Below are 22,501 nucleotides of genomic sequence, written 5' to 3'. Positions count from 1 at the left end.
CTCCCTCCCTCCCTGCCCCAAAGGTGCTGACAACTGTCAGCCTGTCTTGTGAGGGGCAACACTCCCTCCCTCCCTCCCTGCCCCAAAGGTGCTGACAGATGTCAGCCTGTCTTTTGGGGGGCTCCAATCACTCCCTCCATCCCTCCCTGCCCCAAAGGTGCTGACAACTGTCAGCCTGTCTTGTGGGGGGCAACACTCCCTCCCTCCCTCCCTGCCCCAAAGGTGCTGACAACTGTCAGCCTGTCTTGTGGGGGGCATCACTCCCTCCCTCTCTCCCTCCCTCCCTGCCCCAAAGGTGCTGACAACTGTCAGCCTGTCTTGTGGGGGGCAACACTCCCTCCCTCCCTCCCTCCCTGCCCCAAAGGTGCTGACAACTGTCAGCCTGACTTGTGAGGCAACACTCCTCCCTCCCTCCCTCCCTGCCCAAAGGTGCTGACAACTGTCAGCCTGTCTTGTGAGGGGCAACACTCCTCCCTCCCTCCCTCCCTCCCTGCCCCAAAGGTGCTGACAACTGTCAGCCTGTCTTGTGAGGGGCAACACTCCCTCCTCTCCCTCCCTCCCTGCCCCAAAGGTGCTGACAACTGTCAGCCTGTCTTGTGAGGGGCAACACTCCCTCCCTCCCTCCCTGCCCCAAAGGTGCTGACAACTGTCAGCCTGTCTTGTGGGGGGCAACACTCCCTCCCTCCCTGCCCCAAAGGTGCTGACAACTGTCAGCCTGTCTTGTGGGGGGCAACACTCCCTCCCTGCCCCAAAGGTGCTGACAACTGTCAGCCTGTCTTGTGAGGGGCAACACTCCTCCCTCCCTCCCTCCCTGCTCCCAAAGGTGCTGACAACTGTCAGCCTGTCTTGTGAGGGCAACACTCCTCCCTCCCTCCCTCCCTGTCCCAAAGGTGCATACAACTGTCAGCCTGTCTTGTGTGGGGCAACACTCCCTCCCTCCCTCCCTCCCTCCCTCCCTGCCCAAAGGTGCTGACAACTGTCAGCCTGTCTTGTGGGGGGCAACACTCCCTCCCTCCCTCCCTCCCTGCCCCAAAGGTGCTGACAACTGTCAGCCTGTCTTGTGGGGCAACACTCCTCCCTCCTCCCTCCCTCCCTGCCTGCCCCAAAGGTGCTGACAACTGTCAGCCTGTCTTGTGAGGGGCAACACTCCCTCCCTCCCTCCCTCCCTGCCCCAAAGGTGCTGACAACTGTCAGCCTGTCTTGTGTGGGGCAACACTCCCTCCCTCCCTCCCTCCCTCCCTGCCCCAAAGGTGCTGACAACTGTCAGCCTGTCTTGTGAGGGGCAACACTCCCTCCCTCCCTCCCTGCCTGCCCCAAAGGTGCTGACAACTGTCAGCCTGTCTTGTGGGGGGTAACACTCCCTCCCTCTCTCCCTCCCTGCCTGCCCCAAAGGTGCTGACAACTGTCAGCCTGTCTTGTGAGGGGCAACACCCTCCCTCCTCCCTCCCTCCCTGCCCCAAAGGTGCTGACAACTGTCAGCCTGTCTTGTGAGGGCAACACTCTCCCTCCTCCCTCCCTCCCTGCCCCAAAGGTGCTGACAACTGTCAGCCTGTCTTGTGGGGCAACACTCCCTCCCTCCCTCCCTCCCTGCCTGCCCCAAAGGTGCTGACAACTGTCAGCCTGTCTTGTGAGGGGCAACACTCCCTGCCTGCCCCAAAGGTGCAAACAACTGTCAGCCTGTCTTGTGGAGGGCAACACTCCCTCCTCCTCCCTCCCTCCCCTGCCCCAAAGTTGCTGACAACTGTCAGCCTGTCTTGTGAGGGGCAACACTCCTTCCCTCCCTCCCTCCCTGCCCCAAAGGTGCTGACAACTGTCAGCCTGTCTTGTGGGGGGCAACACTCCTTCCCTCCCTCCCTCCCTCCCTCCCTGCCCCAAAGGTGCTGACAACTGTCAGCCTGTCTTGTGGGGGCAACACTCCTCCCTCCTCCCTCCCTCCCCTGCCCCAAAGGTGCTGACAACTGTCAGCCTGTCTTGTGAGGGGCAACACTCCCTCCCTCCCTGCCCCAAAGGTGCTGACAACTGTCAGCCTGTCTTGTGGGGGGCAACACTCCCTCCCTCCCTCCCTCCCTGCCCCAAAGGTGCTGACAACTGTCAGCCTGTCTTGTGGGGGGCAACACTCCCTCCCTCCCTCCCTGCCCCAAAGGTGCTGACAACTGTCAGCCTGTCTTGTGGGGGGCAACACTCCCTCCCTCCCTGCCCCAAAGGTGCTGACAACTGTCAGCCTGTCTTGTGGGGGGCAACACTCCCTCCCTCCCTCCCTGCCCCAAAGGTGCTGACAACTGTCAGCCTGTCTTGTGAGGGGCAACACTCCCTCCCTCCCTCCCTCCCTGCCCCAAAGGTGCTGACAACTGTCAGCCTGTCTTGTGAGGGCAACACTCCCTCCCTCCCGCCCTCCCTGCCTGCCCCAAAGGTGCTGACAACTGTCAGCCTGTCTTGTGAGGGGCAACACTCCCTCCCTCCCTCCCTCCCTGCCCCAAAGGTGCTGACAACTGTCAGCCTGTCTTGTGAGGGGCAACACTCCCTCCCTCCCTCCCTGCCTGCCCCAAAGGTGCTGACAACTGTCAGCCTATCTTGTGAGGGCAACACTCCTCCTCCCTCCCTCCCTCCCTGCCCCAAAGGTGCTGACAACTGTCAGCCTGTCTTGTGTGGGGCAACACTCCCTCCCTCCCTCCCTGCCTGCCCCAAAGGTGCTGACAACTGTCAGCCTGTCTTGTGAGGGGCAACACTCCCTCTCTGCCCCAAAGGTGCTGACAACTGTCAGCCTGTCTTGTGAGAGGCAACACTCCCTCCTCCTCCTCCCTCCCTGCCCCAAAGGTGCTGACAACTGTCAGCCTGTCTTGTGAGGGGCAACACTCTCCTCCCTCCCTCCCTCCCTGCCCAAAGGTGCTGACAACTGTCAGCCTGTCTTGTGAGGGCAACACTCTCCCTCCCTCCCTCCCTGCCCCAAAGGTGCTAACAACTGTCAGCCTGTCTAGTGAGGGCAACACTCCCTCCCACCCTCCCTGCCCCAAAGGTGCTGAAAACTGTCAGCCTGTCTTGTGAGCGGCAACCCTCCCTCCCTCCCTCCCAGCCCCAAAGGTGCTGACAAATGACAGCCTGTCTTGTGTGGTGCAACACTCACTCCCTCCCTCCCTCCCTGCCCCAAAGGTGCTGACAACTGTCAGCCTGTCTTGTGAGGGGCAACACTCCCTCCCTCCCGCCCTCCCTGCCCCAAAGGTGCTGACAACTGTCAGCCTGTCTTGTGAGGGGCAACACTCCCTCCCTCCCTCCCTGCTGCCCCAAAGGTGCTGACAACTGTCAGCCTGTCTTGTGAGGGCAACACTCCCTCCCTCCCTCCCTCCCTGCCCCAAAGGTGCTGACAACTGTCAGCCTGTCTTGTGGGGGCAACACTCCCTCCTCCTCCCTGCCCCAAAGGTGCTGACAACTGTCAGCCTGTCTTGTGAGGGGCAACACTCCCTCCCTCCCTCCCTCCCTGCCCCAAAGGTGCTGACAACTGTCAGCCTGTCTTGTGAGGGGCAACACTCCCTCCCTCCCACCCAGCCCCAAAAGTGCTGACAACTGTCAGCCTGTCTTGTGGGGGCAACACTCCCTCCCTCCCTCCCTCCCTCCCTCCCTGCTCCAAAGGTGCTGACAACTGTCAGCCTGTCTTGTGGGGGCAACACTCCTCCCTCCCTCCCTCCCTGCCCCAAAGGTGCTGACAACTGTCAGCCTGTCTTGTGAGGGCAACACTCCTCCCTCCCTCCCTCCTGCCTGCCCCAAAGGTGCTGACAACTGTCAGCCTGTCTTGTGAGGGGCAACACTCCCTCCCTCCCTCCCTCCCTGCCCCAGAGGTGCTGACAACTGTCAGCCTGTCTTGTGGGGGCAACACTCCCTCCTCCTCCCTCCCTCCCTGCCCCAAAGGTGCTGACAACTGTCAGCCTGTCTTGTGGGGGGCAACACTCCCTCTCTCCCTCCCTGCCTGCCCCAAAGGTGCTGACAACTGTCAGCCTGTCTTGTGGGGGGCAACACTCCCTCCCTCCCTCCCTCCCTCCTGCCCCCAAAGGTGCTGACAACTGTCAGCCTGTCTTGTGAGGGCAACACTCCTCCTCCCTCCCTCCCTCCCTGCCCCAAAGGTGCTGACAACTGTCAGCCTGTCTTGTGAGGGGCAACACTCCCTCCCTCTCTCCCTCCCTGCCTGCCCCAAAGGTGCTGACAACTGTCAGCCTGTCTTGTGGGGGGCAACACTCCCTCCCTCTCTCCCTCCCTCCCTGCCTGCCCCAAAGGTGCTGACAACTGTCAGCCTGTCTTGTGAGGGGCAACACTCCCTCCCTCCCTCCCTCCCTCCCTGCCCCAAAGGTGCTGACAACTGTCAGCCTGTCTTGTGAGGGGCAACACTCCCTCCCTCCCTCCCTCCCTCCCTGCCTGCCCCAAAGGTGCTGACAACTGTCAGCCTGTCTTGTGAGGGGCAACACTCCCTCCCTCCCTACCTCCCTGCCTGCCCCAAAGGTGCTGACAACTGTCAGCCTGTCTTGTGGGGGCAACACTCCTCCCTCCCTCCCTCCCTCCCTGCCTGCCCCAAAGGTGCTGACAACTGTCAGCCTGTCTTGTGGGGGCAACACTCCCTCCCTCCCTCCTCCCTCCCTCCCTGCCCCAAAGGTGCTGAAAACTGTCAGCCTGTCTTGTGAGGGGCAACACTCCCTCCCTCCCTGCCCCAAAGGTGCTGACAACTGTCAGCCTGTCTGGTGGGTGGGATCAATCCCTCCCTCCCTCCCTCCCTCCCTGCCCCAAAGGTGCTGACAACTGTCAGCCTGTCTTGTGGGGGGCAACACTCCCTCCCTCCCTCCCTGCCCCAAAGGTGCTGACAACTGTCAGCCTGTCTTGTGAGGGGCAACACTCCCTCCCTCCCTCCCTGCCCCAAAGGTGCTGAAAACTGTCAGCCTGTCTTGTGAGGGGCAACACTCCCTCCCTCCCTCCCTGCCCCAAAGGTGCTGACAACTGTCAGCCTGTCTTGTGAGGGGCAACACTCCCTCCCTCCCTCCCTGCCCCAAAGGTGCTGACAACTGTCAGCCTGTCTTGTGAGGGGCAACACTCCCTCCCTCTCTCCCTCCCTGCCTGCCCCCAAGGTGCTGACAACTGTCAGCCTGTCTTGTGGGGGCAACACCTCCCTCCCTCCCTCCCTCCCTGCCCCAAAGGTGCATACAACTGTCAGCCTGTCTTGTGAGGGGCAACACTCCCTCCCTCCCTCCCTCCCTGCTCCCAAAGGTGCTGACACCTGTCAGCCTGTCTTGTGAGGGGCAACCCTCCCTCCCTCCCTCCCTGCCCCAAAGGTGCTGACAACTGTCAGCCTGTCTTGTGAGGGGCAACACTCCCTCCTCCCTCCCTCCCTGCCCCAAAGGTGCTGACAACTGTCAGCCTGTCTTGTGAGGGCAACACTCCTCCCTCCCTCCCTCCCTGCCCCAAAGGTGCATACAACTGTCAGCCTGTCTTGTGAGGGGCAACACTCCCTCTCTGCCTCCCTCCCTCCCTGCCCCAAAGGTGCATACAACTGTCAGCCTGTCTTGTGAGGGGCAACACTCCCTCTCTGCCTCCCTCCCTCCCTGCCCCAAAGGTGCTGACAACTGTCAGCCTGTCTTGTGAGGGGCAACACTCCCTCTCTGCCTCCCTCCCTGCCCCAAAGGTGCATACAACTGTCAGCCTGTCTTGTGAGAAGCAACACTCCCTCCCACCCTCCCTGCCCCAAAGGTGCTGACAACTGTCAGCATGTCTTGTGAGGGGCAACACTCCCTCTCTGCCTCCCTCCCTGCCCCAAAGGTGCTGACAACTGTCAGCCTGTCTTGTGGGGGGCAACACTCTCCTCCCTCCCTCCCTGCCCCAAAGGTGCATACAACTGTCAGCCTGTCTTGTGAGGGGCAACACTCCCTCCCTCCCTCCCTCCCTGCCCCAAAGGTGCATACAACTGTCAGCCTGTCTTGTGAGGGGCAACACTCCCTCCCTCCCTCCCTCCCTGCCCCAAAGGTGCTGACAACTGTCAGCCTGTCTTGTGAGGGCCAGGAGCCAGCAGTGCCGAGCAAGGAGTACAAGTCAAGTAAGAGGAGAAAATGTTTGTGCATCATTTTACTCAACCCTCGTTTTTTAATATATTTTCTCACCTTACAGTCACAAATTTATTCCAGTGCAATGCAGAGTTTCCTGAGGCAGGCAATGGTGGCTCAGATTTTGTTCCTGGCCAACAGTAGTGTGAGAAAGTCTGGCAGGAGTGAAGTGTTCCTGAGGCAGGCAATGGTGGCTCAGATTTTGTTCCTGGCCAACAGTAGTGTGAGAAAGTCTGGCAGGAGTGAAGTGTTCCTGAGGCAGGCAATGGTGGCTCAGATTTTGTTCCTGGCCAACAGTAGTGTGAGAAAGTCTGGCAGGAGTGAAGTGTTCCTGAGGCAGGCAATGGTGCCTCAGATTTTGTTCCTGGCCAACAGTAGTGTGGGAAAGTCTGGCAGGAGTGAAGTGTTCCTGGGGCAGGCAATGGTGCCTCAGATTTTGTTCCTGGCCAACAGTAGTGTGGGAAAGTCTGGCAGGAGTGAAGTGTTCCTGGGGCAGGCAATGGTGGCTCAGATTTTGTTCCTGGCCAACAGTAGTGTGAGAAAGTCTGGCAGGAGTGAAGTGTTCCTGGGACAGGCAATGGTGGCTCAGATTTTGTTCCTGGCCAACAGTAGTGTGGGAAAGTCTGGCAGGAGTGAAGTGTTCCTGGGGCAGGCAATGGTGGCTCAGATTTTGTTCCTGCCAAACAGTAGTGTGGGAAAGTCTGGCAGTGAGTGTTCCTGGGGCAGGCACTGGTGCCTCAGATTTTGTTCCTGGCCAACAGTAGTGTGGGAAAGTCTGGCAGGAGTGAAGTGTTCCTGGGGCAGGCAATGGTGGCTCAGATTTTGTTCCTGGCCAACAGTAGTGTGGGAAAGTCTGGCAGGAGTGAAGTGTTCCTGGGGCAGGCAATGGTGGCTCAGATTTTGTTCCTGGCCAACAGTAGTGTGGGAAAGTCTGGCAGGAGTGAAGTGTTCCTGAGGCAGGCAATGGTGCCTCAGATTTTGTTCCTGGCCAACAGTAGGGGTGGAAAGTCTGGCAGGAGTGAAGTGTTCCTGAGGCAGGCAATGGTGCCTCAGATTTTGTTCCTGGCCAACAGTAGTGTGGGAAAGTCTGGCAGGAGTGAAGTGTTCCTGGGGCAGGCAATGGTGCCTCAGATTTTGTTCCTGGCCAACAGTAGTGTGGGAAAGTCTGGCAGGAGTGAAGTGTGTGCAGCGGCTGGCTTGGGGCGTGGCGGCACCAGGGCCGTGTGTCCCGGGGCCAGCCTCAGACACACTCTGTAACCTGACCTCTGTGCCTTGAGGGTTCACCAAGCGCTGCCTGTGTGGCCAACACGGCCCATTGGTGGCCTTGGTGGGCGCCAGAGATGCAACTAGTGCAGCAGAGGTTTGCAGTGTGGTGTTCAGGGTTGGTCCGTGGTGCAGTGGTCAGTGTGCCTGGCTGGGAGTCTGCAAGCCCGGGTTTGGACACCTGCCCGGGCACTGAGGGCGCAGCTCACCCAGCTGTTGGTGCTCTCTTTGGGGCTGGCTGATGGACGGTGCCTGAGGAGGAGTGTGAGTCGTGTGTTGGTCCTCTGGCACCAGAAACAGGAACAGTTCTCTCCTCAACTTTGCAAAGTCCAGGAGGCTGAGGGTTCTGGTTCCTGGGTGCAGAGGCGCGAGCCTTGGCGCTGGACTTGACACAGCAGTGTTGGCGGTGTGGCAAAGGAGACCAGCCACATCCTTGTCAGTGCTCGCTGGAGGATCCCTCGGAACTGTAGGCTTTTCCGGAGTGCTGAGCTCCTAGACCCGTGCAGTGTTTCCTACGCACAAGTGCGCACCTCTTGAGGAAGTGTTCAGTGCGTACTTATGCCTTTGCCCTTTTGAACAGTCAGGCTGCTGTCACTTGTGTTTTTGTCTTTAATTCCTTACTCCAGGAGTGTTAAGGGAGCGTCGCCTGCCTTACTCCTGTGGGAGAACATCAAAATTCAGTCCATGCTTTGGTTCATTTATGCAACAATCCTTTTGTAATGAAGCATCCTTCCTGCGCTGCCTGAGTAAAACACGTAAATCCCTTTAATAGTAACGCAAAAGTACGCAAAAATTGAAGCATCGCTTTACTTGAGGATGCCACTGAGCCGTCCTTTGAGAAGGGTTTGCTCGCTGTCTCTTTTGAAGGAGTAACTATTGTAGAACATTTGTTGTGGATTCCTTTTTCACTTGCCAGTCTGCATCTCTCCGTATAATGTTTTACTTGCAAGTACTCTAGAAAACTGTGAGTTTGAGGGGAAAGGAATGGTGAAAAATGTGTGAGACTAAATATATTTATTTCACTCCACATGAGAAATAGAGAAAGGTTTCCTCTTTGTGACAAAGAAGATCCCTCAGATTGGTTGAGGCACAGCAGAGCTATGTCCTTCTGATTGGCAAAACAACAGTGTTGAGATATAGGGCATTTAAAGTTTGAGGCGTAGCTGAGCGGGCCATTTAAAGTCCTGTATTAGGGTCGCCTACGGTCGCAACATTTTGATCTATTTTGCTAATAAAAGCCACTTTAGAAGCCAGGGTTTGCCACGAAACTCTGAGAGACTGTTGCCAAGATCACAATCATATTTCAGAAACACATAACTAATTTTCGTCAAATCTCAGAAATTATCGAACATGTCACTCCTTGACTTAGTTACCCTTTGTGTAAAATGCCTCCCAGGAATCCCTGGGTGTTGGAAATGATGCTAGCGCCCATGCTGGCATTGTAATATTGTTTTGGTCATGATTTTCTTTCCATTCATTCATTCATCTTTGACGCCTGCTCCTAGGAGCTCCCACCAGGGGATGGCCACGGCAGAAGTCTCCATCTCTCTCTATCCAGACACTCCTCCTTGCCTGCTCAAAGTTCCTCAAGGATCTTTCCCCTCTCCCTCACATACTCCTGCACCCTGTCCCTCCACTTCACTGGAGGTCGTCCTCTAACATTCCCACACTTGGAATAAACTAGTTCACAGTATATTATGGCTTTTGTTATTTGCAGCTTCCTTTCTCATGAAGATCTAACAGTGAATTTCATGATCATACTTAGTCTTGCTTCCAAACAGCCGTAAAGTCAACCATCAATGCTGAAATGTTTTTGAACAAAAAATTGTTCCACGAGTGAAGAGTTTTGCCTTTTGGACAAGTGTGGATATGGATGCAGGGCAGGTATCTAAGCATTTCTAATTGTAGTGTGTCTATTGCAGTGATGGTGATGACACTGACAACAAGGAGCATGTCCTCCTAGAGTGACCTCAAGCTGGTACTGGCCACAGAGATCACTTTGTCGCAATCCACTTTGGGTAAGCACGTTTAAAATTGTCCTTTATTTATGAGCAAGTTTTCCTTCAGGGCTCGTTTATAACATTTGTACTTTGACAATTATATCTTGATGCTTATGAGGGCATCACAATGGTGGGTCTTGCCAGGAAGGCACTCCAGGGACTGGCCTGGCCCACGGTGTTGTGGACTCGCTCAGTACAGGTATATGGCGTTGTCGATATCTACACAGGCCGGAGGGGCTTAGAATGGAAAGGGGAGATGTGTGGAGGCCTGCTCGGAGGTCCATTGGGGGTGGAGGCAGCGAGCGAGTGAAGCAACGCACCCCCTAGTTAGTTAAACTGTGGCAGCCCTTATGTCCCAGTGGCCATGTGTCTCGGGGTGACGGGTTCTTCCCGCCACAGGCTCAGGGACCATTGTGGCAGAGATGAGCACTGGGGCCATGCACAGCCACAGCCTGTGCCCCAAACTTTACCGTCCATTCAGGGTCCAGGGCAACCGTGGTGACGGCTCAGGCATTAAGTTTCTTCCACTTCAACAGTAGATCATGTTTGTAAAGGTAATTTCTGCTGTAAAACTTTCTTAAAGCAGGACAGATATTTCTTTATTGGCAGCTGTCAGCAGGCAACAGAATGCAACATGTGAATATCTTGATAAGTTATCCAGCAATGATGACAAGTTAGTAATGCTTCAAAGTGCAGGTTACAGGTCAACCCATAACCAAGTCAACTCACTACCAGTCAGCTCACTCCCCTGGTCAACTAACCAGGTAACTCATTCCTTGGTCAACTAACCAGGTTAACTCACTCCCCTGGTCAACTAACCAGGTAACTCATTCCCTGGTCAACTAACCAGGTAACTCATTCCCTGGTCAACTAACCAGGTAACTCATTCCCTGGTCAACTAACCAGGTAACTCATTCCCTGGTCAACTAACCAGGTAACTCACTCCCCTGGTCAACTAACCTGGTTAACTCATTCCCCTGGTCAACTAACCAGGTAACTCATTCCCCTGGTCAACTAACCAGGTAACTCACTCCCCTGGTCAACTAACCAGGTAACTCACTCCCCTGGTCAACTAACCAGGTTAACTCACTCCCCTGGTCAACTAACCAGGTTAACTCACTCCCCTGGTCAACTAACCAGGTTAACTCACTCCCCTGGTCAACTAACCAGGTTAACTCATTCCCCTGGTCAACTAACCAGGTAACTCACTCCCCTGGTCAACTAACCAGGTTAACTCATTCCCCTGGTCAACTAACCAGGTAACTCACTCCCCTGGTCAACTAACCAGGTTAACTCATTCCCCTGGTCAACTAACCAGGTAACTCACTCCCCTGGTCAACTAACCAGGTTAACTCACTCCCCTGGTCAACTAACCAGGTTAACTCACTCCCCTGGTCAACTAACCAGGTTAACTCATTCCCTGGTCAACTAACCTGGTTAACTCACTCCCCTGGTCAACTAACCAGGTTAACTCATTCCCTGGTCAACTAACCAGGTTAACTCATTCCCCTGGTCAACTAACCAGGTTAACTCACTCCCCTGGTCAACTAACCAGTTTAACTCATTCCCTGGTCAACTAACCTGGTTAACTCATTCCCCTGGTCAACTAACCTGGTTAACTCACTCCCCTGGTCAACTAACCAGGTAACTCACTCCCCAGGTCAACTAACCTGATTAACTCATTCCCCTGGTCAACTAACCTGGTTAACTCACTCCCCTGGTCAACTAACCTGGTTAACTCATTCCCCTGGTCAACTAACCTGGTTAACTCACTCCCCTGGTCAACTAACCAGGTTAACTCACTCCCCTGGTCAATTAACCAGGTTAACTCATTCCCCTGGTCAACTAACCAGGTTAACTCACTCCCCTGGTCAACTAACCAGGTTAACTCACTCCCCTGGTCAACTAACCAGGTTAACTCACTCCCCTGGTCAACTAACCAGGTTAACTCACTCCCCTGGTCAACTAACCAGGTTAACTCACTCCCCTGGTCAACTAACCTGGTAAACTCACTCCCCTGGTCAACTAACCAGGTTAACTCACTCCCCTGGTCAACTTACCAGGTAACTCACTCCCCTGGTCAACTAACCAGGTAACTCATTCCCTGGTCAACTAACCAGGTAACTCACTCCCCTGGTCAACTAACCAGGTTAACTCACTCCCCTGGTCAACTAACCAGGTTAACTCACTCCCCTGGTCAACTAACCAGGTTAACTCATTCCCTGGTCAACTAACCTGGTTAACTCACTCCCCTGGTCAACTAACCAGGTTAACTCATTCCCTGGTCAACTAACCAGGTTAACTCATTCCCCTGGTCAACTAACCAGGTTAACTCACTCCCCTGGTCAACTAACCAGGTTAACTCATTCCCTGGTCAACTAACCTGGTTAACTCACTCCCCTGGTCAACTAACCAGGTTAACTCATTCCCTGGTCAACTAACCAGGTTAATTCATTCCCCTGATCAACTAACCAGGTTAACTCACTCCCCTGGTCAACTAACCAGTTTAACTCATTCCCTGGTCAACTAACCTGGTTAACTCATTCCCCTGGTCAACTAACCTGGTTAACTCACTCCCCTGGTCAACTAACCAGGTAACTCACTCCCCAGGTCAACTAACCTGATTAACTCATTCCCCTGGTCAACTAACCTGGTTAACTCACTCCCCTGGTCAACAAACCTGGTTAACTCATTCCCCTGGTCAACTAACCTGGTTAACTCACTCCCCTGGTCAACTAACCAGGTTAACTCACTCCCCTGGTCAATTAACCAGGTTAACTCATTCCCCTGGTCAACTAACCAGGTTAACTCACTCCCCTGGTCAACTAACCAGGTTAACTCACTCCCCTGGTCAACTAACCAGGTTAACTCACTCCCCTGGTCAACTAACCAGGTTAACTCACTCCCCTGGTCAACTAACCAGGTTAACTCGCTCCCCTGGTCAACTAACCTGGTAAACTCACTCCCCTGGTCAACTAACCAGGTTAACTCACTCCCCTGGTCAACTTACCAGGTAACTCACTCCCCTGGTCAACTAACCAGGTAACTCATTCCCTGGTCAACTAACCAGGTAACTCACTCCCCTGGTCAACTAACCTGGTAAACTCACTCCCCTGGTCAACTAACCTGGTTAACTCACTCCCCTGGTCAACTAACCAGGTTAACTCACTCCCCTGGTCAACTAACCAGGTAACTCACTCCCCTGGTCAACTAACCAGGTAACTCACTCCCTTGGTCAACTAACCTGGTTAACTCACTCCCCTGGTCAACTAACCAGGTAACTCACTCCCCTGGTCAACTAACCAGGTAACTCACTCCCCTGGTCAACTAACCAGGTAACTCATTCCACTGGTCAACTAACCAGGTAACTCACTCCCTGGTCAACTAACCAGGTAACTCACTCCCTGGTCAACTAACCAGGTAACTCACTCCCCTGGTCAACTAACCAGGTAACTCACTCCCCTGGTCAACTAACCAGGTAACTCACTCCCCTGGTCAACTAACCAGGTTAACTCACTCCCCTGGTCAATTAACCAGGTTAACTCATTCCCCTGGTCAACTAACCAGGTAACTCACTCCCCTGGTCAACTAACCAGGTAACTCACTCCCCTGGTCAACTAACCAGGTAACTCACTCCCCTGGTCAACTAACCAGGTTAACTCACTCCCCTGGTCAACTAACCAGGTAACTCACTCCCCTGTTCAACTAACCAGGTAACTCACTCCCTTGGTCAACTAACCTGGTTAAGTCACTCCCCTGGTCAACTAACCAGGTAACTCACTCCCCTGGTCAACTAACCAGGTAACTCACTCCCCTGGTCAACTAACCAGGTAACTCACTCCCTGGTCAACTAACCAGGTAACTCACTCCCTGGTCAACTAACCAGGTAACTCACTCCCCTGGTCAACTAACCAGGTAACTCACTCCCCTGGTCAACTAACCTGGTTAACTCACTCCCCTGGTCAACTAACCAGGTAACTCATTCCCCTGGTCAACTAACCAGGTAACTCATTCCCCTGGTCAACTAACCAGGTAACTCACTCCCAGGTCAACAAACCAGGTAACTCATTCCCTGGTCAACTAACCAGTTAACTCAATCCCCTGGTCAACTGACCAGGTAACTCACTCCACTGGTCAACTAACCAGGTAAATCATTCCCTGGTCAACCAACCAGGTAACTCATTCCCTGGTCAACTAACCAGGTAACTCATTCCCTGGTCAACCAACCAGGTAACTCATTCCCTGGTCAACAAACCAGGTAACTCACCCCCCTGGTCAACCAACCATGTAACTCACGCCCCTGGTCAACTAACCAGGTAACTCACTCCCGTGGTCAACTAACCAGGTAACTCACTCCCCTGTTCAACTAACCTTGTAACTCCTTCCCTGTTCAACTAACCAGGTAACTCATTCCCTGGTCAACTAACAAGGTAACTCATTCCCTGGTCAACTAACCAGGTAACTCACTCCCCTGGTCAACTAACCAGGTAACTCACTCCCCTGGTCAACTAACCAGGTAACTCACTCCCTGGCCAACTAACCAGGTAACTCACTCCCTGGTCAACCAACCAGGTAACTCACCCCCTGGTCAACTAACCAGGTAACTCACTCCCTGGTCAACCAACCAGGTAACTCACTCCACTGGTCAACTAACCAGGTAACTCACTCCCTGGTCTACTAACCAGGTAACTCACTCCCAGGTACAATTACCATGGTAAACAATCCCTGGTCAACTAACCAGGTAACTCATTCCCTGGTCAACTAACCAGGTAACTCAGTCCCTGGTCAACGAACCAGGGAACTCACTCCGTGGTCAACTAACCAGGTAACTCAGTCCCTGGGAAACCAACCAGGTAACTCACTCCCCTGGTCAACTAACCAGGTAACTCACTCCCCTGGTCAACTAACCAGGTAACTCACTCCCTGGTCAACTAACCAGGTAACTCACTCCCCTGGTCAACTAACCAGGTTAACTCACTCCCATGGTCAACTAACCAGGTAACTCACTCCCCTGGTCAACTAACCAGGTAACTCACTCCCCTGGTCAAGTAACCAGGTTAACTCACTCCCCTGGTCAACTAACCAGGTTAACTCACTCCCCTGGTCAACTAACCAGGTTAACTCATTCCCCTGGTCAACTAACCAGGTAACTCACTCCCCTGGTCAACTAACCAGGTTAACTCATTCCCCTGGTCAACTAACCAGGTAACTCACTCCCCTGGTCAACTAACCAGGTTAACTCATTCCCCTGGTCAACTAACCAGGTAACTCACTCCCCTGGTCAACTAACCAGGTTAACTCACTCCCCTGGTCAACTAACCAGGTTAACTCACTCCCCTGGTCAACTAACCAGGTTAACTCATTCCCTGGTCAACTAACCTGGTTAACTCACTCCCCTGGTCAACTAACCAGGTTAACTCATTCCCTGGTCAACTAACCAGGTTAACTCATTCCCCTGGTCAACTAACCAGGTTAACTCACTCCCCTGGTCAACTAACCAGGTTAACTCATTCCCTGGTCAACTAACCTGGTTAACTCACTCCCCTGGTCAACTAACCAGGTTAACTCATTCCCTGGTCAACTAACCAGGTTAATTCATTCCCCTGGTCAACTAACCAGGTTAACTCACTCCCCTGGTCAACTAACCAGGTTAACTCATTCCCTGGTCAACTAACCTGGTTAACTCATTCCCCTGGTCAACTAACCTGGTTAACTCACTCCCCTGGTCAACTAACCAGGTAACTCACTCCCCTGGTCAACTAACCTGATTAACTCATTCCCCTGGTCAACTAACCTGGTTAACTCACTCCCCTGGTCAACTAACCTGGTTAACTCATTCCCCTGGTCAACTAACCTGGTTAACTCACTCCCCTGGTCAACTAACCAGGTTAACTCACTCCCCTGGTCAATTAACCAGGTTAACTCATTCCCCTGGTCAACTAACCAGGTTAACTCACTCCCCTGGTCAACTAACCAGGTTAACTCACTCCCCTGGTCAACTAACCAGGTTAACTCACTCCCCTGGTCAACTAACCAGCTTAACTCACTCCCCTGGTCAACTAACCAGGTTAACTCACTCCCCTGGTCAACTAACCTGGTAAACTCACTCCCCTGGTCAACTAACCAGGTTAACTCACTCCCCTGGTCAACTAACCAGGTAACTCACTCCCCTGGTCAAATAACCAGGTAACTCATTCCCTGGTCAACTAACCAGGCAACTCACTCCCCTGGTCAACTAACCTGGTAAACTCACTCCCCTGGTCAACTAACCTGGTTAACTCACTCCCCTGGTCAACTAACCAGGTTAACTCACTCCCCTGGTCAACTAACCAGGTAACTCACTCCCCTGGTCAACTAACCAGGTAACTCACTCCCTTGGTCAACTAACCTGGTTAACTCAGTCCCCTGGTCAACTAACCAGGTAACTCACTCCCCTGGTCAACTAACCAGGTAACTCACTCCCCTGGTCAACTAACCAGGTAACTCACTCCCCTGGTCAACTAACCAGGTAACTCACTCCCCTTGTCAACTAACCAGGTAACTCACTCCCCTGGTCAACTAACCAGGTAACTCACTCCCTGTCAACTAACCAGGTAACTCACTCCCTGGTCAACCAGGTAACTCCCCCTGGGCAACGAACCCGCTTAACTCACTCCCCTGGTCAAGTAACCAGGTTAACTCATTCCCCTGGTCAACTAAGCAGGTAACTCACTCCATGGTCAAGTAACCTGGTAACTCAATCCCTGGTCAACTAACCAGGTAACTCACTCCCTGGTCAACCAACCAGGTAACTCACCCCTGGTCAACTAACCTGGTTAACTCACTCCCTGGTCAACTAAACAGGAAACTCACGCCCTGGTAAACTAACCTGGTAACTCACTCCCTGGTCAACTAACCAGGTAACTCACTCCCCTGGTCAACTAACCAGGTAACTCACTCCCTGGTCAACTAACCAGGTAACTCACTCCTGGTCAACTAACCAGGTAACTCACCCCTGGTCAACTAACCAGGTTAACTCACCCCTGGTCAACGAACCAGGTAACTCATTCCCCTGGTCAACTAACCAGGTAACTCATTCCCTGGTCAACTAACCAGGTTAACTCACTCCCCTGGTCAACTAACCAGGTAACTCATTCCCTGGTCAACTAACCAGGTAACTCAATCCCCTGGTCAACCAACCAGGTAACTCACCCCTGGTCAACTAACCAGGTATCTCTTTCCCCGGGTCAACAAACCAGGTAACTAATTCCCCTGGTCAACTAACCAGGTAACTCAATCCCCTGGTCAACTAACCAGGTAACTCATTCCCCTGGTCAACTAACCAGGTAACTCACTCCCTGGTCAACTAACCAGGTAACTCACCCCTGGTCAACCAACCAGGTAACTCACTCCCTGGTCAACCAACCAGGTAACTCACTCCCCTGGTCAACCAACCAGGTAACTCACCCCCTGGTCAACTAATAAGGTAACTCACTCCCCTGGTCAACTAACCAGGTAACTCATTCCCTGGTCAACTAACCAGGTAACTCACTCCCCTGGTCAACTAACCAGGTAACTCACTCCCTGGTCAACTAACCAGGTAACTCACTCCCCTGGTCAACTAACCAGGTAACTCACACCCCTGGTCAACTAACCAGGTAACTCACTCCCTGGTCAACAAACCAGGTAACTCACTCCCCTGGTCAACTAACCAGGTAACTCACTCCCCTGGTCAACTAACCAGGTAACTCACTCCCCTGGTCAACTAACCAGGTAACTCACTCCCCTGGTCAACTAACCAGGTAACTCATTCCCTGGTCAACTAACCAGGTAACTCATTCCCCTGGTCAACTAACCAGGTAACTCACTCCCCTGGTCAACTAACCAGGTAACTCACTCCCGTGGTCAACTAACCAGGTAACTCATTCCCCTGGTCAACTAACCAGGTAACTCACTCCCCTGGTCAACTAACCAGGTAACTCACTCCCCTGGTCAACTAACCAGGTAACTCACTCCCCTGGTCAACTAACCAGGTAACTCACTCCCCTGGTCAACTAACCAGGTTAACTCACTCCCCTGGTCAACTAACCAGGTAACTCACTCCCCTGGTCAACTAACCAGGTAACTCACTCCCCTGGTCAAGTAACCAGGTTAGTCCCTTAACGACAACGATGGCGCCATATATTTTTTCACTGACGTAAGCAACGAGCTCCGGCCTTAGCATTTACTGTAAAGTGTGTGGGAGAGAGTGCCGCGAGATTTTGTGTGAATGTGCAAAACTTTGTTGCCTTGGCCCACACGGGACAACCACGCCCTCAGAGCTGTTCTTTTCGATGCAAGTCCGATTTTATGTTTTTTTGGATCTCGTATGTAATATTTTCAGGTTGCATCGTAAGCTCTCGCTTCAAAAACACGGCAAGTAGCGAAATGTAGATCATTTAGGTGACGCAGCGATGCACGGCGAAGGTGTTGCCATGTAACAGGATCACCCACCGAGGCTCTCGTGCTGGAAAAGGAGTGTGACCACACAGTTTTTTTTTATAGTCGTGATGATTCGGAGAGTTGATTTTTTCATGATTTTTATTAAATATAAATCAATCTAGACACTGTAGGTGTTGCAACGGTTATAAAAAGGTTAATTTGGTTGATTTATATTCAGATATTACACTTGTGAGAAGAGAAGGAAGACATAATACCAACATTTTTGAGATATTTCTTGTAGTAGTTCTCCTTTTATTGTTTTTCCTATGAATATTGAGAGGATACTTTTGTGCTTCTACAAATGTCTTGTAGTAAATATATTCTTGTTTACTAGCCAATCAAACTTAAGTTATATTAATATTATGGCGAGCATTATGAGTGTCCGTACCATCCCACCCCTGGCCGAACCGTTACCACGGGAGGGGATGGTTCGCACGATTCAGAAACTTGTCTTTCATCACCTACAGCTGAAAACTGGAAATAGCTACGGGCGTCATATTAGCAGCCTAAAGAGCCAGATGATGGAGGAACTTTTTGAGATCAACAAAATTACACACTACTTTTGAAACTTTTTTTCTAAAAATATTTTTCTACAGAGTGTCGGAATCATCACCCCTCTCCCCTATATGTCGACGCTAAATGACTAACTGGCACCTCTTTCGCCCCCTGGATGACTCCGTGCCAAAAACAGCCTACAGTTCCTGCCTGCACATCACGGCGTCTGCAGAGCGAGGATGTTCCCTCAGCCGACCTGTCTTGGCGGTCTTCCTCTAGTTTCTGCTCGCTGTGTGCGTGCTGAGCGTAGTCTTGACACCTCCATGATTTGCCTGGTGTTCTACATGAACCAATATCTTGTTCACAGGGGTGTTCACAGGAGTGGGAAGCAGAAGTTGGAATTTTTTGGGAATCTTGGAATTCCAGCCAAATCATAATCTGATTTCACAGTTGAGTTATACGGATGATTTTGTACAATTTTATTCAGTGAGATTCATTCCAGAATGAAAAACTACAAAAAACAGTTTTTCAAGTGTCTCCACAACTTGGGCTGTCTGTAGGCAGTAAATTTCCCGGTCAGAGATTCTAAACTATATTTTTAGACTCCATCGCGATAAAATGAGCAACTTTTCTTCAATATTTTTTTCTGTACATCGCATCAGTAAAAGTTGGAATTTTTTGGGAATCCTGGAATTCCAGCCAAGTGTGACAACCTGGAAAGAAAGGGCTCTCACAGCAGGGTGCCTTGTGGGACTTTTTCTTAGTTTCAAAGTGTATTTTTCGATGACTTGCGTTATGGGGATCACCCAAGAAAACTTTTGCGGTTTGGAGGAGTTAATCTTTGAAATAATGTGAATATTGCTGAATGTGAGGCCGGGCTATTTTGAATATTACCCAGTGTATTATTTACATGCAGTAAATTACCAAAATTCCTTATGTGCAGGCACCTGCAGAGCCAGACGTCTTGTTTAAGTGCTTGCAGTGAGGTGAATTATAGGTGTTTGAAAGGCCAAGAATCCTTGGAGTGTGATCTGACTAAACTGTTTGACACAAGCTTGTCTTTCGTGTGCTTGTTTGGTGTGTTGTCGATGCAAATCAGCACATTTGTGTTTTATACAAGATGGCCTGAGGGTTCCTGAGTACAGAAACACTGAAATATATGCCAGAACACCAGCTTGGGTGAGGCACTGAGTGGAGGCGTCCGTGCTCCAGGGTGCCTGCCAGACCTGAGAGTGAAAGGCGAATCCCACAATGCATTACCAATGCAAGGGGTACCAGTTGACCTGGGGTGTGGGTTGACCTGGTTACCAGTTGACCTGGGGTGTGGGTTGACCTGGTTACCAGTTGACCTGGGGTGTGGGTTGACCTGGTTATATCTTACTCGGGAATAACTTTAACAAAGCGTCGCACAGGGATGATACTTTGGCAGTGTTTCAGACCTTGCCGCAATTTCACCACTATGGTTCACTAACAGTGTGGATGACAAGAGCACTCACAAGAGACACGTAATGCAACAATCCGGCACAGGTGGTTTGCGGTGCGTGGCGGTGCGCTGGCCACGTCACGGCACTGCCACGCCGGCCCTGTGTCGGGAACCACTCCACCTGCCAGACTGTCATTGCATGTCCCTCACGAGTACTTTGGTCATCCACATTTTGTCGGTGAACCACGCGGATGAAAACAGGGCCAGGTCTGAAACGTGCTCTGCCAAATTATCTTCCTTGTCCAACGCTCTGTTGAAATGTTGCTCACGAGAAACAGCACAACACAGCCCTGAAACCCATGGTGTGTGTGTGTGTGTGTGTGTGTGTGTGTGTGTGTGTGTGTGTGTGTGTGTGTGTGTGTGTGTGTGTGTGTGTGTGTCTCTCTCTCTCTCTCTCTCTCTCTCTCTCTCTCTCTCTCTCTCTCTCTCTCTCTCTCTCTCTCTCTCTCTCTCTCTCTCTCTCTCTCTCTCTCTCTCTCTCTCTCTCTCTCTCTCTCTCTCTCTCTCTCTCTCTCTCTCTCTCTCTCTCTCTCTCTCTCTCTCTCTCTCTCTCTCACCTCACCACAGCACACAGGACACACAGGATGTCTCCCCACAGTATGTTTACAAACCCCACAGACACATGCCCCCCAGACACATAAGGGACCCCCCCCTCTCTCTCTCTCTCTCATCTTTTTCCATTAAGGATTCTGTTGTTTTGAGTAACATTCTCCAGCAGCCGTGAGGTAAAGGTCTGAAGTGATCTGGCTAACCAGGGTGACTGGAGCGCTGACTTTTGTCCCTAGAAAACCAATCTTTCCTAGAGCTATTTGGTCTTGTCATAATGCAATGTACACAATATTTTAGTCCAGTTATCAACATGAGAGAGAGAGAGAGAGAGAGAGAGAGAGAGAGAGAGAGAGAGAGAGAGAGAGAGAGAGAGAGAGAGAGAGAGAGAGAGAGAGAGAGAGAGAGAGAGAGAGAGAGAGAGAGAGAGAGAGAGAGAGAGAGTGGCAGCGGTGACGTGGCCTCTCCGCTAATCCTGCCAGTCACACCCAAAGTGACTGATGAACAGGGCAGCCTTCAGTAGACTGTTTCTCTCACTCTTGAGAAACTGAAATTTCCTTTTCTGTGTTGAGTAACATCCTCTGTTCTCCCCAACAGACCGCTGCTGAAGGCTGGCTGACAGCTGGACTGTCCCGCCACTGTGTGCAGGCCAGTGGGACAGGCGGCCTGCTGGGGAGCACATGTGTCCCCTCCTGCCCTGCAGACACAGACACACCCGCTGGACCTCAGCACCCAGGAGGGAGGACACAGCCGCTGCCTCCCCCGCCAAGCGCCGCACGGCCACGCTCAGCGCCTGGAAGAAGAAGCAACAGTGACGCCCAGATGAAGGCCGTTCCCACTCCCTCGGCAAGCCTGAGTGTCTCTGAGCAGAGGAACTAAAAACGTCTTGATAATTCTCTGGAACAAGTTATTTCTGTAGAGCATTCTGTCCCTCAGGTGTACGCTGGACTCCAATAAACATCCTGTTGGGGAAACATTCCTTTTATTTGACAGAAAATGCTTCCAGCTTTGCTCCAGAACCTGTCTGAGGTGTCTTGGGGCATCTGACCTCTCCGAGGAAAGGAAAGGGAAGGGAAGGGAAGGAAAGGAAAGGAAAGGAAAGGAAAGGGAAGGAAAGGAAAGGAAAGGAAAGGAAAGGAAAGGAAAGGAAAGGAAAGGAAAGGAAAGGAAAGGAAAGGAAAGGAAAGGAAAGGAAAGGAAAGGAGAGGAGAGGAGAGGAGAGGAGAGGAGAGGGAGAGGGAGGAAGGAAAGGAAAGGAAAGGAGGAGAGGAGAGGGGAGGAGGAGAGAGGAGGAGGAGGGAGGAGGGAGGGAGGGAGGGAAGGGAAGGAAAGGAAAGGAAGGTGGTCTCTCTCTCTCTCTCTCTCACAGGCGCAGCAACACCCCCACCCACACTTACCTACCCCGTCCTCCTCCTCCTCCTCCTCCTCTGGCTGGGGTCACATGGAGGGGCGGGGTGTCCAGGGGGGGATGTGGCAGGGAGGTGTGGCCTGAAGGAGCTGTGTGGCGTCACTCTGCTTCCTGTTCGCGGCGGGATGTGGCTCTGACAGGCCTGGAAAAGGGGGCAGAGTCAGCGGTCAGCTTCAAACACACACAGACCTTGATGAAAATGGCAATAACAGAGAAACAAAGAGGAGGAGAGACGTGGGGAAGACAGGAGGAGAAAGGGGGAAGATTGCGCTACATTTTGGTATATTGGGAAAGAAAAAAGGAATAGAGGAAAATGGAGAAAGTCTGAGGCGAACTTGAGGAAGGTAGAACGAAAATGTCACAATCACGCACGGAAAATAACACAGACCTTAATAAAAATAGAAATAACAGAAAAACGAAGAGGAGGAGGGACGTGAAGAAGACAGGAGAAGAAAGGGGGAAGATTGCGCTACATTTTGGTATATTGGAAAAGAAAACAGGAGTGGAGGAAAGTGGAGAAAGACTGAGGTAAACTTGAGGAAGGTAGAAAGAAAATGTCACAATCGCGCACGGAGAATAACACAGACCTTGATAAAAATAGAAATAACAGAGAAACAAAGAGGAGGAGGGACGTGAGGAAGACAGGAGGAGAAAGGGGGAAGATTGCGATACATTTTGGTATATTGGAAAAGAAAACAGGAGTAGAGGAAAGTGGAGAAAATGGAGGATAAAAAGATGGAAGAAATGAACGAAACTACTAAGAATCACGGCGGAC

General features: G+C 52.2%; 1 long non-coding RNA gene across 1 annotated transcript; it reads left to right on the top strand.

Moving 5' to 3' along the window:
- The first annotated feature begins 5,985 nt into the window (after positions 1-5,985).
- Positions 5,986-21,292, top strand: LOC127006873 (uncharacterized). The gene is made up of 3 exons (XR_007759793.1): positions 5,986-6,064; positions 9,257-9,352; positions 20,916-21,292. It is a non-coding gene; the product is annotated as an uncharacterized LOC127006873 (long non-coding RNA).
- The last annotated feature ends 1,209 nt before the right edge of the window (positions 21,293-22,501 follow it).

This window comes from Eriocheir sinensis, chromosome 34 (genome assembly GCF_024679095.1).
Source record: "Eriocheir sinensis breed Jianghai 21 chromosome 34, ASM2467909v1, whole genome shotgun sequence".
In the NCBI taxonomy this organism is placed as follows: domain Eukaryota; kingdom Metazoa; phylum Arthropoda; class Malacostraca; order Decapoda; family Varunidae; genus Eriocheir; species Eriocheir sinensis.
Note: the sequence above shows the minus strand (reverse complement) of the source record. Positions and strands in the feature narration are given on the sequence as shown.